This window comes from Sus scrofa, unplaced genomic scaffold (genome assembly GCF_000003025.6).
Source record: "Sus scrofa isolate TJ Tabasco breed Duroc unplaced genomic scaffold, Sscrofa11.1 Contig1724, whole genome shotgun sequence".
NCBI lineage: Eukaryota > Metazoa > Chordata > Mammalia > Artiodactyla > Suidae > Sus > Sus scrofa.
Genome location: NW_018084935.1, coordinates 12,132 through 25,218, shown reverse-complemented (window position 1 = coordinate 25,218; position 13,087 = coordinate 12,132). Strand labels below are relative to the sequence as shown.

The window sequence follows — 13,087 nt, the reverse complement described above, 5'->3', positions numbered from 1 at the left end:
CATTGTGAATGACATAGAAGTACAATTGATCTTTGTATATTGACCTTGTATCCTGTGACTGCTAAATATGCATTTTATTTCTGGTAGACTTTTAATAGATTTTTAAAGATTTTCTGAGTACATGATCATGTCATTCATAAATAAGGACTTTTATTTCTCTCTCTCCAACTGTTATTTCTTTTATATTGCTATGTTACTCTGTTGCACTGGCTGTGATTTCCAGCTTAATGTTGAATGGAAGAACTGGGAGCCAAAATGCTTGCCCTAATCTTAAGGGGAAAGTATTGTCTTTTACTAATAAGTATATTAGCTATGCGTTATCTGTGTCCTCTACCAGGTTTAGGAAGTTGCATTTTTTTCTTGCTTTTCTGAGGTTTATCATGCAAGGGTATGAAAATTCTGTCCAACACTTTTTCTGCATTTTGTGAGATGATCTGATAGCCTTTCTTCTTTATTCAATTAATACAGTAAATTTCATTGGTTAATTTTCGTAAGTTAAAATAACCTTGTCTCCTGAGGGAAAAAAACCTCTTGATATAATATATTGTTCTTTTAAGGCCATTCTGGACTTCATTTGCTAATCTTTTTTTGGTAAGAGTTTTAGTGTCTATAATCATGAGCAATATTAAACAGTATTTTTCTTTTCTTGTGATGTATGTGTCTAGTTTCTGTACCAACTTAATGCTGGATTTATTACATGACTTGGGTAATATTCCCTTCTCTATTTTCTGAAAGAGTTTGTTTAGCATTGGTATTACTTCTTCTTAAATGTTCAATATAATACTCTTGTGGATATATAAGTCCATAGTTCTTTTTGTGGGACCATTTTAGATTAAAACTTCAATTACTTTCATTGTTATAAAAGTATTAAGATTTTTCTGTTTCTTTAAGAATCTGTTTTGATTATTTGTATCTTTCAAAGAATCTACTGATTTCACCTTTGTCATCAACTTTATTATTCATAATATTCCATTATTGTCCTCTTAATGTTTGTAGGATTCCTACTGACCTCCATTTTATTTCTGATCTAGTAGTTTATATCTCCCACACTTTTGTGTGAATCAGTCTAGATAGAGATTTGTCAGTTTCATATTTTATTTTCAATAACTTTGTATTTCACAGATCTACTTTTATATTTACCATTCCCTTTCCTTTGCTAAATTTTAGTTTAACATCATCTTCCTTTTTTAGCCTTTTAAGGTAAAAGCTTCTGTCATTGATATTAGATCATTTCCCTTTGTTTAAAATAAGCATTTAAATCTATACATTTTTCTTTAAGCACTGATTTAGCTGCATCTCACATATTTTGACATTTTCTATTTTAATTTTCACTTTGTTTCAAAGACTTTTTTTTTTTTGTCTTTTTGCTATTTCTTTGGGGCCGCTCCCACGGCATATGGAGGGTCCCAGGCTAGGGGTCGAATCGGAACTGTAGCCACCGGCCTACGCCAGAGTCACAGCAACGCGGGATCCGAGCCGCGTCTGCAACCTACACCACAGCTCTCGGCAACGCTGGATCGTTAACCCACTGAGCAAGGGCAGGGACCGAACCCGCAACCTCATGGTTCCTAGTCGGATTCGTTAACCACTGCGCCACGACGGGAACTCCTCAAAGACTTTCTAATTTCCTTTGTGATTTCTTTGACTGAAGGGAGTGGCACAGTTGGTGTTATCATAAAAGAATGACAAAAAACAGATATGAGAGAATAAAGATTCTAGTAAAAGTGATAATTTCCTATAAATCTATAAATATTTGACTATTGTACATCATTTCTATCTTCTATGTAGCTTTTGTGTTGTTCACACAAGTTTAAAGAATTTGTTTTTTCTGAGGTTTTTTTCTTTCTCCCTTATCTGAGCTACAGTTGTCTGTCTTTTCATTTTTATAGGTTTTTGGTGTGGTGCCCTTTTTGCAGATAATACAGTTTTTTTTTGTTTGTTTGTGTTTTTGTCTTTTTGCCATTTCTTGGGCCGCTCCCGTGGCATATGGAGGTTCCCAGGCCAGGGGTCCAATCGGAGCCGCAGCTGCCAGCCTATGCCAGAGCCACAGCAATGCGGGATCCAAGCTCACGGCAACCTACCCACAGCTCACGGCAACGCCGGATTGTTAACCCACTGAGCAAGGGCAGGGACTGAACCCGCAACCTCATGGTTCCTAGTCGGATACGTTAACCACCGCGCCACGATGGGAACTCCGATAATACAGTTTTAACTTCTCTTATTTCTGTGTCTGCCTCCCTTGTGGCTGAAGTTGGTCCAGGGGCTTGCTCTCGGCTTCCTGATGGGAGGGATAGGTGCCTGCCCACTGGTGGATAGGGCTGCGCACCAGCTGGATAGGGCTTTGTCCCTGGGTGAGATTAGACGTGGCTGTGTGCCTGGGCTCTTTAGGCAGCCTGTTTACTGATGGGTGGGCTGTGATCCCACTTGGATTGTTGTTTGGCCTGGGGCTTCTCGGCGCTGATGGGCGGGGTCAGGTTTTCCCAAAATGGCCACCACCAGAGAAACACATGCTGATGGATATTCCCAAGAGCTTTGCTTCCAATGTCCTTCCCCACAATGAGCCACAGTCACCCCCTGTTTTCCCGGGAGATCCTCCAAGAACTGCAGTCAGGTCTGACCCATATTCCTATGGAGCCTTTGCTTTTCCCTGGGACCCAGTGCACATGAAAGTCTGTGTGAGTCTTTCAAGTACAGGGTCTCCATTTCCCCCAGTCCCATGGAGCTCCTGCACACAGGCCCCACTGGCCTTCAATGCCAGATGCTCCAGGGGCTCTTTCTCCCAGTGCCTGATCCCTAGGCCTGGGGATTTGATGTGGGGCTCAGAACTCTCACTCCTGTAGGTGAGTCTCTGTGATACAGTTACTTTCCAGTCTGTGGGCTTCCCACCTGGGAGGTGTGGGGTTGTTTATATCATGTAATCGCCCCTCCTACTTCTTGATGTGGCCTCCTATTTGTCTTCTGGAGTAGGATATCTTTTTGAAAGTTTCCAGTCCATTTGGTTGAAGGTTGTTCAGCATTGGGTTTTAATTTTGTTGTTTTTAGGAGAGAAGTTGAACTCCAGTCCTTCTATTTGGCCATCTTAATCTCATCTGCAAAATAACTCTTTTCTTGAAGTGTTTGATTCAAATATTCCATTCCTTGGGTTGTCGTTGGATCATCCTGGGCAATGATTAGTCTCCTTGCTTGCAGCTGGCTGCTGTAGCTGCAGGTAGATGACATGACGTGTGGAGTTGTATCCCCAACCCCAGGGGTGGGAGCCAGGCTGCCAGGGAAAACTAAAGAATTTGTCTTGAGAGTGGAAAATTCTAGTGTACAGTAAAGGCAAGTTTGTAACAAGTGCAGGTCATTGTAATCTCCAGAACTAGAAGGCCTTATTGATCAATGGGTGATTTAGAGTCTTGGAAGAAGGCATGGGGGACAAACAGCTTAGGAATACTATGCTATTGTATATTCCTTGTGATAAGCAACTCATTACTTGCCCCAATAAGGGCCTTTTTGATTTGTCAGTACCAGAACCATCTTTATTATATTACATCTGGGAATATATATATATGTATATATATGTATATATATATATGTATATATATAATACATATATATGTATATATATATTATATAGACTTAAAAAATAATTCTCAAAATAGACACAACCTTCTTAAGCTTTATTTTCACAGACATCCTTGTTTCTCAAGGTATTGGTGAAGGTGGCAATTACACAGAAGAGAGTAAGGAACTTGCCCTAGTTTTAGCAATAAAATTTTGTTTGCTGGAGAGATATTTATACCTATAATCTGATACATTGCTGTCTGTCTGTCTGTCTGTCTGTCTATCTGTCTATCAATCATCATCATCATCCCATCATCACCTAACTTGGGGTAGCATAGGAGAAATACATGATCAGGAAATACAGATGTTGAAGGTTTTCTTTTCTCCAGCTCCTGAGTTAGTTAAAAACCTACAGGCTTATGTATCTACACTAGTACTATATTGAACATTTAAGAAGAAGTAATACCAATGCTAAACAAGGTTAAGGTCAAGTTATCACATGCAATGTACCTATGAGAGATGAGAGAATGAGACCCAATGATAAGGGTTGTGAAGACAAAAGCCTTAAGGGTCATAGTGTCTACACAGTAGTGCAGCATCTGGACCTTGGGTCCAATATGACCATTACCAAATTTGTAAGTACATGATGCCATTTAGTACAAGGTTTTCCAGACTGCAGCTTACTTGTCATATGTCTTGACAGCCAGGTGAATACATTTCACCTTTTCCAGTGCTTGATGGCAAACCTAGATAGGTTATGACCTTTATCTGCACCCCAGATACGACTATATAACATTGAGTGAATGGAGCCTATGGTAAGACACACTTCTAGTAATGAAAAGGTGACTCCCTGACACAACATTGGTTTGAGGAACTGAAAATTTAGAGTTGAAAGCAAGAAAATATTTATATTTCCCAGGAGAGGAAACAGATAAAATGTGAGGGAAATCATGAAAAGAATTAGCTCTAGAGCAGAATAGTCAGAGAAACCTACCAAAATACAGATTTCTAAAGATCTGATATTGTTCCTTTTCTTTTCTCATAGCCTTGTTTTACCTCTTGGGAAGATAGTGAGTGTTGGTGAAAAGGACATGATTGACAACTCCAAAATGAAATGCTCTTAGGGGAGAAGTGCACATTTGAGTAGAAGTCTTAGCAATGAGACATTAAACAGATATGATATTGGAGATGCACACATTTTTGGGGATGATTATTATGGGTCTTGACTGTGAATACTTACTAACGTTGTATGTCTTTTTATTTTGTCAGGTATACGAAAGTGATTTCCAAAATCTGAGTATGTACAAGGGGAAGTAAGCTCAATATTTTTCCTTCTTTCCTTTCTGTAATTGGGGGAGTTTCAAATCTTTCATTTTTCCACTCATATTTAACCCAAGAGATGTTTCCCTACATGCCACTGACATTCTGACTTTTATCTTTGGATCAGGGAAAACCAAGATCACTTTAAACAAATGATTAATTCTTGTAAACTTGCCCTTGTGGGATCTAGTCAACCTGTGAACCCAATAAGCTTCTAAATGACCAGGCAATACCTTAGAATACAAATGATAGGGTTATTTTTGATATATCCTTATAATTTGATCTATTCTTTCAAATCTTATGTATTAACATTTATCTCAATTAGATGAGAATGAACAGCTTCTTCTGGCATTTTGATGACCTAGGCCCTGTTCTACCCCAACCTCAGTGGTATCATCATATTATAAGTCACTGGTGTGTTCTCACTCTTGAAGTGTTTATTTTTTCCTAATAGCTTATGAAGATGAAAAGAATGGGAAAATAAATAAATCATATTTAATAATAAACAAATACCAGTGTCTAGAACTCTACTCCACTTGAAGCTCTGTCCATGATAATTTAATAGTTTATAATCTATTCTAATTCACACCCTTGTCAAATAAAATACTCAATTTACCAGAATCCTACAGAGATTAATTAATGTCATTTCTCCCTTTTAATCCTCCACGCATGATTTGTGCCTTATGGTCTATGATAATCTGACAAAATGTTTTGCATTGGTTTCATATCACTGAGAATGAGTATGGACTCTGAAAATTACCTAAAATCAGCATATATATTTCTTTTTCTTTTTTTTTAAGCACTGTGGAAAATGTTTATATCTTTTTCTTATTGAATGCTTACAACAGCCAAGACCACAGAAACATAAAGACTGTTTTCTGGTACTTCTCTTAAACAGAAAGCAAAATACCCAAATGCTCTCTTAAAATCATACTTTTAAAAATGATATCACTTATATGTGCAATCTAAAGTATGGCACAAATGAACTTATTAAAAAAACTGAAACAGACTCAGAGACTTAGAGAACAGACTTGTGGTGGCCCAGGGATGGGCTAGGTGTTTGGGATTAGTAGATGTAAACTATTACAGTTAGAGTGGATAAGTGATGAGGTCCTACTGTGTAGCACAGGGAACTAAATTATAAATCAACTATAATATAATATAATCTCATTATAAAATATAATTTTCAAACTCAGATTTTCTTTCTATAGATGGACTATATTAACCAGAAACAATATAAAAATTTGAAAATATTCATTAATTTATAAACTCATCGTATAATGTTTTTTTGTTACAGCAACAAGTCAATTATTGGATATAGTCTTAATTTCATTTTTTATATACTATAGCAAAACTCTTGATAAGACAGCAAGGGAAATCATTCATAAAAATATTTTGGAAATTTTAAATAGTTACGTTAATTTTCAGAGTTTTGGTGGTTACCTTCTGGGTTATAGTTTGAATGGTATTCAAAGATTATTTTCAATATTTTGCAGGGCTAAACGTGGCCTTGAATTTTAGAGATGTTAGGCAGAGACAATTAACTCTAATTAATAGTAAAAATGTACAATTTAGTTTTTAATGTATCCCACTTTTCAAATGTCTCATGCTTCTCTACTCTCCCACTTAACACCACCCCTAACAAGTTATTCCTCAAATGTGGCCCTTAGCATGATGAGGAATTGGGGAAGAAATTTTAGGACAACCTGTTCCCTTCCCTACAAAGACAGCTTCATGAGCATGTTCATCAGTGAAGGTTGGTCTGTAGAGTCATTGTTTTCTTTGGGCAACAGTGTATCATGTTGAAGGTATTCTTGAGACACTCTTGTAACTAGGACAACTCCTTGAAGGGCATTACTTACCACTTTGGGATTTACCCTCCCAATGGCCCCAGTCAAGGAAAGCATGTCCCATTATTCTTTTGTTTCCATAAAACTCCATTTGCTCTAGGAGAAGGGGTCTATCCCCTGAGACACTGAATGCTCTAATGCTCTTCCAGCTAAAACCAGATCTTTTAGTAGACTCAGAATTCTCTGCTGTGTAGCATGATAACCATAGTAATTTTCGGACTCTGCTTTCCTAGTGTGATGTGGTAGGTTAGACTCTATGGTACATCCAGCCATCTCTTTATGTTGGTGATGTGAAAGAGATGAAAACCAGAGATCAGGTTGGTCCCTACATAAAGCGGCATCGATTGGGCAAATAGAGGGAGTATGATCAGACACGAAAGGACAGAAGTGAAAGGAGTTGTAGTTGTTTGAGTGTTACTCAAGTGGTAATTTAAGAGTATTAAAGGAGTAACATAAGAGTAAAGTAAGCTGATTAGTGATATGGGGATGGGAAGGGGAAACTCATATCACCACTCTTTCCTCCATCATGTCGTATTTTTTTTTTTTTTTGGTCTTTTTGCTATTTCTTTGGGCCGCTCCCGTGGCATATGGAGGTTCCCAGGCTAGGGGTCAAATCGGTGCTGTAGCCACCAGCCTACGCCAGAGCCACAGCAACGCAGGATCCGAGCCACGTCTGCGACCTACACCACAGCTCATGGCAACGCGGGATCGTTAACCCACTGAGCAAGGGCAGGGACCAAACCCACAACCTCATGATTCCTAGTCGGATTCGTTAACCACTGCGCCACGATGGGAACTCCCATCATGTCGTATTTTTGAAAACCGAGATATTTCATTCCACAGTCTGTGAAAACAGTCTTTGATGAGGTCTTTATTTCTCACTCCCTGGTAAAAATAAATTTAACCATAAAGTTCCTATCTTTACTTACATCTGGTAGTTTTATTTTTTTTTGTCTCTTATCTCATATCCCTTCTAAATTCTTTAAGAATGCTGAAGGATGGTTCATGCAACAGATCAGTATATCCCAAGCTGTACTTTTTGTTTTGTTTTGTTTTTTGTTTTTTTTAGGACCACATCTGAGGCACATGGAAGTTCCCAGGGTTAGAGGTTGAATCGGAGCTGTAGCTGCTGGGCTATACCACAGTCACAGCAGTGTGGGATCCGAGCTGCATCTGTGACCTAAACCACAGCTCACGGCAAGGCTGAATCCTTGACCCACTGAGTGAGGCCAGGGATTGAATCTACATCCTCATGGATACTTGTTGGGTTTGTTACCTGCTGAACTACAACGAGAACTCTGAATTTGATATTTTTGTGAGGGCAGGCCAGCTCTTTTGCCCAACTTGTCTCAGTGTGGGTTTGTCTCATATTTCTTCATTTTAAAAGTCAGGCTGTGCATTTTTGGCAGGCATATGACTGAAGTGACATTGTGTCCAGTTTAGAGCAACATGTCAGTAGTCACATACTGTTGGTTTATCTCAACATTGGCGACGTTAATATTGATGACTTGGCTATGGTGATGTCCACCAGGTTTTCCTCTGGTAAAGCCTACTACTTTTCATTTTGTAATTAACAAGTAATTTGTGGGGAGATATTTTATTTTTATTTGATTTTTATTTTTGGCTGTGCCTGTAGCATGCTGAAGTTACATATTTCTGGGCTCTCTTTTCTGTTCCATGAACCTATATGTCTGTTTTTGATAATACCATGCTGTTTTGATGACTGTTGCTTTGTAGCATAATCTGAAATATGAGAGGGTTATACTTGTAGCTGTGTTCTTTTTTCTCGAAATTGCTTTGGCAGTTGTATTTCCATTTATTTTGAGTCTGTGTAATTCTTTTGTCAGGTAAAAGGAGTGAATGATGATGGAAAAACTTAATGCAACTTCTGGAGGCTACTAGGTTTTTCCAATTGGCCTCGTGTGGAAGTAGTACTCTTTGTGGTTGTCTTGATGTTTTACTTGATGACATTGACAGGCAACCTGTTCGTCATTATCTTATCATACCTGGACTCCCATCTGCACACTCCCATGTACTTCTTCCTCTCAAACCCGTCTTTTCTGGATCTCTACCAGCTTCATCCCCCAGTTGCTGGTCAACCTCTGGGGCCCAGGAAAAGCCATGTCTTACGTAGGTTGCATGACTCAACTTTACTTTTCCCTTGCACTGGGATCCACAGAATGTGTGCTGCTGGTGGTGGTGTCCTATGACCTTTATGCAGCTGTATGTAGACCCTTGCGTTATACTGTCCTCATGCACCCTCGTTTCTGCCATCTGTTGGCTGTGGCTTCTTGGGTAAGTGGCTTCACCAACTTGGCACTTCATTCCTCATTTACCTCCTGGGTACCCCTGTGTGGACATGGCCAAGCGGACCATTTCTTCTGTGAAGTTCCAGCACTGCTGCGACTGTCTTGTGTTGATACAAGACAGCTAATGAGCTGGCCCTCATGGTCACGAGCTCCGTTTTTGTTCTCATACCTCTCATCCTCATTCTCAGCTCCTATGGTGCGATTGCCCGTGCTGTGCTGAGGATGCAGTCAACAGCTGGACTTCAGAAAGTCTTTGGGTCATGTGGAGCCCATCTTCTGGTTGTGTCCCTGTTTCTCATTCCAGGAATGTTTATATATCTCCAGCCCCCATCAGGAGGTTCTCAAGATCAAGGAGAGTTCATTGCCCTTTTTTATACTGTTGTCCCACCTAGCCTCAACCCTCTAATCTACACTTGAGAAACAAAGAGGTAAGAGGGGCAGTAAAGAGATTAATGGGGTGAGAGTAAGCCTGTGTACTTGTGAAATTAATAGAATAATATCATTTGATACCAGTGACCTTCCCGTCCCACGTTTGTAAAACAGAGAATACAGTATGTGACGCTGAGGCCAATAAAAGTGCATAAAACACCTGTATCTGGCCTGGAAGCCAGAGCTAGTGTCTGTGATTATCTGATGACACATCTGTGCCTGCACTGCTGAGATACACTCAGAAGAGATAACTGAGCATGTGTTTAGGGAATATGCTGCACAGGAATGGGTATGAGGGGACGTGAACAAAGACTGGAGCCATCTGTCTGTGTTATTCAATCCATGATAGGTTGCATGAGCTTTGGTGTAGGTTGCAGACGTGGCTCGGATCCCACGTTGCTGTGGCTCTGGTGTAGGCCGGTGGCTACAGCTCCGATTCGACCCCTAGCCTGGGAACCTCCATATGCCGTGGGAGTGGCCCAAGAAATGGCAAAAAGACACACACACACAAAAATTAGATACGGGTCACATTTGGTTCTTGTTTGGAAGAACATGCCATTCTCCAACCAATAGTTTGCTTAGATTTTGATTGTACCAGAATGCATGCCAGAAAAGTTCCAATGATTCTCGTTTTTCTTACCTGTTAATTTCTTCACTACACAACACTGTTGATTTCTCATCATATTGATTCAGTATCAAGTAACAATAAAATCCTTTATTTGCTTAAAAACATAACTAATTTTTCGATGAAGTTTTAGGTTGAGTATGAATCCTAGAACTAAGTTTATTTTTGTAACTAAGGTAACTTTCCCTTTTAATGATACAGATTCTGAGCATCAGAGAGCTACTTGTGTTGCTTGAAGTAATCAAGTTGCTTTCCATTCTAGAAATATCAATTGTTTCTTTCTCATAATGATTCTTGCACTGTTTCAGAAGGCATTCCTGGCTGTTTCCATCATGCACCAAATGTTTACATGTTGTGGTTCGTTATTATATCACTAATTTTCTCTTACTGATTCAGAAGGTTCATGCTTATGCTCTTTAAAAGAAATGTTAAGACACTTATGCACATATTTTGTCCACCTATTTAATTTATTTTAATATTTAAGAATACATTTTAAGGTTTTTAGGTAAATATTCAAACCCTGTATACTTTTTTTGTTAAACAAGACCAACAATGAGTTTTTCAAGAAGAAATAGCGTCTCCATAAGTTGAGGCTGATTGTCTCATGAGACTCATGGTTGGTCTAAGGTTTATTTATTTATTTTTTTCTTTCTTTCTTTATTTGAATTTATTACATTTATTGTTGTACAATGATCATCACAATCCATTTTTATAGGATTTCCATCCCATGACCCCAGTGCATCCTACCATCCCCCAAACTGTCTCCTTTGGAAACCATACATTTTTCAAAGTCTGCGAGTCAGTATCTGCTCTGCAAAGAAGTTGATTGTGTCCTTTTTTCAGATTCCACATGTCAGTGAAAGCATTTGATGTTGGTGTCTGATTGTCTGACTGACTTCACTTAGCATGATAATTTCTAGGTCCGTCCATGTTGCTAAAAATGCCAGTATTTCGTTCCTTAATGGCCGAGTAATATTCCATTGTGTATATGTACCACATCTTCTTGATCCACTCCTCTGTCAATGGGCATTTAGGTTGTTACCATGTCTTGGGTATTGACAAGAGTGCTGCAATGGACATTGGGAGGACATGTGTCTTTTTGAGTCATGGTTTTCCCTGGATAGATGCCCAGTGGTCTAAGGTTTAGAGTGTCTCACTCTGAATGCCCAGTGGCAGCGTGCTGCCCTCTTAGACATGGCCAATCTTGCAGAAAGTGGTGAAATATTTCTTAAGGGACACTGTCATAGGAAATCCACTGATGAATAGTTGCTGTGGTGACTAGCTTGAATGAATGGGTTTATATTATTACTTTATTCACTTCTTAACTCCATCAGAATTTTAGTATGTGCCACCAGAATAGAACTCTTTTTAATACATTTCCACAAACAGTGCCCTTATGGGTGCATTATTAGCCAAGTGTCCCCTTGGTCTAAGAGCATTAGAAAGAACATGAGAAACAGGACACAGGACAAGAAGACCCTGTGCCATGATCGGGGGAAGTATGAGACAAGAATGATTTGTCAGAGAAACTCCTATATACCTACTCACTTGTTAAATTATGTCATTTGATGTCTGCGAACTATCACTTGGAAGTGAAAACGCTCCTCACCAGGTTGCCCCAGGCACCCTTTACATCCTTGTTCCTCAGAGTGTAGATGAAAGGGTTGAGTGTAGGAGTCACCACTCCATAGAAGAGAGCCATGAACTTGGGCTGGTCCCTAGAGATGGAGGAAGGGGGCTGAAGGTACATGCTAATGCCTGGACCATAAGAGAAGAAAACTACAATGAGATAGGAGGAACATGTGCCAAAGGCTTTTTTTCTTCCCTCCGAAGATTTAATCTTAAATACAGCATGTCCGATAGAAGCATAGGAAGCAAGAATGAAGCATAGTGGCGCAGCTAACATGAAAATGCAAACCACAGAGAGTGTGAGCTCATTGGAGCCCTTCTCAACACAGGCTGCCTTTATCAGAACAGGAACCTCACATACCAAGTGATCCAGTGTGTTGTGACCACAGAGTGGTAAGTGTAATGTGACAGTGGCCTCTGAGACAGCGTAGGTCATTCCACTCAGCCACACAGTGGCCACCAGTAGGATACAGGTGCACCGATTCATGATGAGGGTGTAGTGCAGAGGCTTGCAGATGGCCACGTAGTGATCGAAAGACATAAGAGCCAAAAGCAGACATTCTGTGCCTCCCATTATGTGGAAGAAATAAAGCTGAATGGCACAGCCCAGATAGCTGATTGTCTTCTCAGATCCTCCCAGGTGAAACAGCATCTGAGGGACAATGCTTGTGGTGTAGCACATGTCCAGAAAGGAGAGGTTGGTGAGGAAGAAATACATGGGGCTGTGCAGACGGGAGTCTAATGATGGCTATGTTTCCCACCATGGCCATGGGGTATGTTAGAAGCAGAATAATGAATAGAGGAAGCTCCAGCAAGGGACGATCTGCAAAGCTTAGTAGAATAAACTCTTCTGGATGGTTTTTGTTAATTCATTCCATTATCTGCAGTTTGCTTCCCCTGTATCAGAGCAGTGGCAGGAAGTGTAGAAAGATTTTGAGAAATGACAAACACAATTGTGTATAGTGGGAATATATGCACACAATTAAGCATCCATTCATAGAAGATTGGGTGCAGTCACTTGGGTGGGTGGGGGAGGATAATTAAAAGATGTCACACCAGGGGACTTAATTTCTCCTCATGACCCTACAGTATAAAGACAGCTACCTTAAGCAAGTAACCGAACCTTTCTGAAATGGAATCTAGTACTCTGTGTGATAAAGATGACAATAAGCATGTCCTTGGGCTCTGGTAAGGATTGAATGCCAAGCAGAAGTGACTGTGTTTCCGATGCTCCAAAGTAATGCTCTTTCATCCCTTGGTTTGCAGAAATACCAGCTAAGTTTATTGGTTCCTACCTTCAGGTGCCCGATGAAGTAGATGTGGCTGGGTCTTAGGAATCAGATAGGTCTTTTTCAGAATCCCTGCTGCAAGGCCTTACT

General features: G+C 39.8%; 2 pseudogenes; one reads left to right on the top strand and one right to left on the bottom strand.

Annotated features, from left to right (window-relative positions):
• Positions 1-4,058: 4,058 nt before the first annotated feature.
• LOC110258250 lies at positions 4,059-9,486 on the top strand (annotated as a pseudogene).
• A 2,124-nt stretch (positions 9,487-11,610) lies between these two features.
• LOC110258248 lies at positions 11,611-12,586 on the bottom strand (annotated as a pseudogene).
• Positions 12,587-13,087: the final 501 nt, after the last annotated feature.